The following is a 5,290-nucleotide window of genomic DNA, read 5'->3' on the forward strand; positions in this document are numbered from 1 at the left end:
CCTCTGTGTCCCAGCACTCCTGTAGAACTGTTTTCCTGTTTTCTTTCAACCTTTCCTGAGAACAGGTGTTCTGCTCTCAGCTGTGGAGGCACCCCTGGAGACTGTCTTCCAGCTCTAGGTGTGGGCAGGAATCAAAGTTTCCCCTGATTGATCATGTAGGTCCTTGCACCCAGTGGGCACAGTTGGCACTATGTTGGGTCTGGACAGTGGGCAGAGGGTATTTTCCTCTGGCTTCTCAGGAGTATCCACACTTCTGAGGTTTCAGCTCTCTCACTCATGGGATTTGGGTGCAGAGAGCTTTTTGGCTGGATCATTTCCATCCTGGGCGCAGAGCAGACCCTTGGATACCAGCAGCTGTCTGTTCCTATAACTCTGTGTCTAGAGGCACTGTGCAGTTTCCCCTTGGACCACGGATGTGGGATGCGGTGTGCATATGTAGAAGTCTGTCCTGCAGCCTTGAGATGTATGCACTTCTGGGTGGTCCACTCTCTTCCCCACAGGATTTGGGTGCAGGGATACGCTTTCCACTTCTGAATTTCAATGCCAAATTCCTGCTGTCCTTTGTTGAAGCTGAGATTGTTGTCCATATATCTTTTTGTTATATCGGTTTACTCTACTTCATTTATCTAATCCAGCAATGGTGATGATTTATCCCTAAATATAGATTTTTTTAAAAAAATACTGCTCCATTCCGTGTGTGTGTGTGTGTGTGTGTGTGTGTGTGTGTGTGTGTGTGTGTGTGTGACATTTTGTGTGTGGGTATGCACATACAAGTGCAGGTGGTCATAGAGACCAGAACTGAGTTTTTCAGGGGATTGGGAAATACCGAATGTGGATATTGGAAAAATGAACTCAGGTCCTCCTGAAAGAGTAGTACCAACCTTTGAGCATTGTATCATATCTCCAGTGTCATCAATATATTTTTTCCTTCTATTCATTCATTCATTCATTCATTCATTCACCCATTTATTGTTTATATGTTTGCTTGCTTGTTTGTTATTTATTTTTTTGAGAAATTATTTCTCCTAGTAGGTTTGGCTGTTCTGGAACATGTTCTGTAGACCATATTGGCCTCAAAATCAGAAATCTGTCAGACGCTGTCTCCAGAGTGCTGGTATTAAAGGCACACACTACTACTACTACTACCAGACTTTCCCCTTTTCATTACGTGTAGTTATTTTCTCATAAATATTATATGAATGCAGTTTTCCCTCCCTCTACTCCTCTGAGCCCCTTCACATTGCTTCTTCTATCTAGATTTAATCCATTTTCTGTCTCTAATTAGAAAAGAGCAGACTTCTAGGAAATAAGAGCAAAACATAACAAAATGAAACATAAAAATAGAACAGGTGAGGGCAGGCACAATATAAGGCAAGGCCTATGATTGGATAGTGAAAAAGAAAGGCAAGAATGGAGTTTTTGAGATGTTGGAGAGACAGAAGGAAAGGAAGAAACCAAGACGGAGAGAGAGAAGGATGATCCAGATCCATGTGTCTTTAATTAGAAACAGGTAGCTATGGATTATTACTGAATAATTTGTCTTATCTAGATGGGCAGTTTATATCAATATCAGTTGGCTCTGAGTTCATTGTGTGGACTTTTTGTGAAGTGAGAATTTAGTGATACAAATCTGATTAATAAATTACAAGCCTCTAGAGTTTTGGTTTTAACGGGTTACTGGGAATTGTGACTATAACCAGAGGGGCAGGTGCTGGGAATGTGAGTAGAGTCCACACCAGAGAGCCAATGGATTGACGGGGCTAGCCATGAAGGTAGAGAGACTGCTGGGACAGAGAATATGACATGGTGCCTGGAGCACTGCCTCATATTATAATTTATCACAACAATAAATGATATTGCTCCCTGAGATGCAACTGTAATACTAACTTTATTAGTCATTTGATTTTGGAATGGTAATACTGTGTGGAATATGACTTAACGCTCTTAGTCTTCCCATTACTTCATACAGACAATAATGAATTTGGATGTAAACATGTATATTGATTTCACTAGCAAGCATTAATTAGCATTCATTTTTCTTTTTTATAAGTTTGATTGTATAATCACCATAAGAACTGATTTCAATGGGTTGCATATAATGTAATTTGGCCTAAATAATACATGGATCGATTATTTTATTTTATTTTTCATTTAGTTTCACTTACTTGCAAACACACCACTTTAAAATTTATTCACGCTCCTCACTTCTATGCAGTGCATTAATAGTACTATTTTTAGAATATTCACTGTACTCAGAAAACTATGTAAATGAAAGTACCAAGGACAGATGATTAATAGACAGTCATTCTGAACTGAAATAGCCCAAGAATGACATAGCTTCGCTTGCATGTATGTGCTATTTACAAGCCAAGTGTTAGTGAGAAAAGGAAAAGAAAATTATCTCTAAATTGAAACTCAGACCCACACGGGAGTTTAAGGCTTTCATATCCTGAAGCATAGTCTGAGTCATTGAGATTTATTGCTTGTGTACTTTCCTTTTAAAGTTCTGGATTTTTTTTAACTGTGTTATCTTTGTGTTTTCATTTTAAGTTCTGTATAATCAGCAACATCTTTGCTCTGTTGAGGTGAAAGTAAAATCCCATTGTGCCAGTGTCATTTTTGAAGTAGTTCTTTAGGAAAAAAAAAGAGCAAGCATCAAGTCTGAAATTATGCTGCTGCTCAGCCTCTGATTTTTCTGTGAATGAATTGTAAAGTAAGCAAAGGGTAAGGGGAGAATGCCATATGCTCTCTTTCCAGAGGAGGGTGTCTCAGAGCAGATCAGGATTCACCTTTGAATGCTGACTACAGAGAACTCCAATCGCTTACGCTGCACAGGCAATTTTTGTTTTCCTTTTGATGAGCTGCCAACAGGAGATACCTAAAAATAATTATTTCTGTCAGTTGAGTAATTAATGATTACCTTTCGAAAGGACAATTTATTTGAATTGCATTGGGTAAGATGAATTGGATTTTTATTAAATATGATCTAATATTTCAAATATTGCAAGAATACCACTTTGAAAGCATTTACATCAAATTGTGAGCAAAGGCTATGATTTTCATTGCTATGAGAAAAAAATAGAGTGTATATGAGTACTTTTCTGTGAAAATCAACAAAAATGATTACACAAAAATGTACTTTGATATTACTCATTCATGCCTGAATGTATTAGAAGACACGAATGATGAATATTTATTTATAACCATAACAAGAGTGGGTTTTTTGTTTCTTTTATCATATGTTTTGTAAGCTTTGCAAGGTATTCTAATCTTGGTTGTCACCTTAACATACCAGGGAAGAGAGAACCTCAACTGAGAAATTTTCTCTATGAAAATGACATGTGGGAAAGTCTATGGAATATTTTCTTATTTAATTGTTGATATGGGAGTATCTAAACCACTGTGCATTGTAATACTGGTTTATAAAAAACCAAGAGTCAGAGGAACAAAAACAATGATAAACATTACATCATGGTCTCCCATTTAGGTTCCTGCCCTGATTTCTCTCAGCAATTATTGGGTCTTGGGAATTCTAAGCAATAATAATGTCTTTCCTCTCCAAATGAATTTAGGGCGTGCTGTCTGTTTAGTGTTGGCCTTCCTATTGGAGGGTTCAGCAGGGAGGGGGAATTGCCTCCACTGTGGCTTCAGTTGCTGCAAGATGTCAGCTGGGCTGAGTCAGCAGGAGTCTGTCTAGCCAGCAAGGGATACAGGGAGCTTCTGGCAGCGATTTGGAGAGAGCAGATCTCTTCCCTAAGCAGCAGTGTTACAGCTCTTAGGACAGAAGTTCTCAGACAACAGAGTACTTCTCGCATACCTTTAATCCTTCTGAATGGGATTTCTATATATAGTTTTGGTGTGGGTCAGGGTCTGATAGCAGGTACTTCCTATTTTCTAGGCCTAAGACCTTGAGAATACCTCATCTACATGTGGGAGGGGTTGGTCAGGGTCTGAAAGTTGGTACTTCCCATTGGCTTGGTCTGAGAGGTTGGGAATACCTTATCTACATGTGGGAGGGCATGGTCGGGTTTCTACTTGACTGATGGTGGAACAAGCCACTCTACAGGGAGCTGGGGGTGGGAGGCTGTAGCTTTGTGAGAGGGCCTGGTCTCCCTTGGTGTTTAGGGAAACACCCTTGTCCTGTAGGGTCACCTGGTTTTAACCTTATCTCTTCGTGGAAACAGGAGACCTTTCATAGCCTACTGCCCCACAGTCCAGTATCAAGTAAGTGAACAAGAATGCTGAAATCTCCATATTTCCTTTTTGTGCACTTTATGCAGCTTCTAAATCTATATAAAGAAGAAAGATCATAATTTTATTCTTGGCTTTTTTCAACCCATATACCTCCCCACCACAGCTCTTCCTCATTTACTGCAGGAGGCAAACATCAAAAAAGAAACAAACAAGTAGAATCAATAAATAGGTTTATAAAAGGGCCAGAATAAGTTAATGAATAGGTTAAAGTTTGTAAACTATGGCTTTTTAATCTAATGTTGTGCCAATATCAGATGTCTGATTCAACTGTTTCCCATTTGTACTCGAATCAGCTGACATTTTGTTAAGTAATGTCCTGACTTGCAGTCAGTGACTTTCTCATTAAGTTGTAAGACTCAGGGATTCTGGTCAGTGTCTATGTCACTTCAATGAAACTCATGTCTAGAGAATGTAGATTATTGTGGATGGCAATTCTTGGTTGTCAACTTGACTACATCTAGAATGAGTAAAAAGTTGAATGACTCATCACATCTGTGAAGAATTCTTTATCAAAACTAAAATATTTGAAGTACAAACACATACTTCTAATCGAGATATTTGGGTGTGGAAGATAAACCTTTAATTCCGATCTTCTTTGAGATGGAGGGATTCACCTTTGATGTGTACCACACAATTTTGGGCAACCAATATAAAAGACAGGGGAGAAGGAAATTCATGATATATATTTATATAATAAATATACACATATGTATATATATAATATATATCCTCTATTGTGTGTGTGTGTGTGTGTGTGTGTGTGTGTGTGTGTGTGTGTACTTGCATGTGCTCCTAGCATCTCTGTGTCTCCTGACAATTTGACAAAAGAAAAGAATGGGCTCTATGCTAAAATTAAACAACTTCTAGTATTTCAGAATACATTGTTGAGGGACAACAATGAAAAATTTTTAAGTGTGCCCTGGCAGAGGATCTTTTCTTTGACAGCCATGGAGAGCAAGTCACAAAAAGTCAGACAGAAACCCTGTTTATAAGGTTGACTGAATTAAAGCAAAATTTCAAGTCCCGGCCTTGGAGG

Source organism: Rattus rattus, chromosome 1, assembly GCF_011064425.1.
Source record: "Rattus rattus isolate New Zealand chromosome 1, Rrattus_CSIRO_v1, whole genome shotgun sequence".
In the NCBI taxonomy this organism is placed as follows: domain Eukaryota; kingdom Metazoa; phylum Chordata; class Mammalia; order Rodentia; family Muridae; genus Rattus; species Rattus rattus.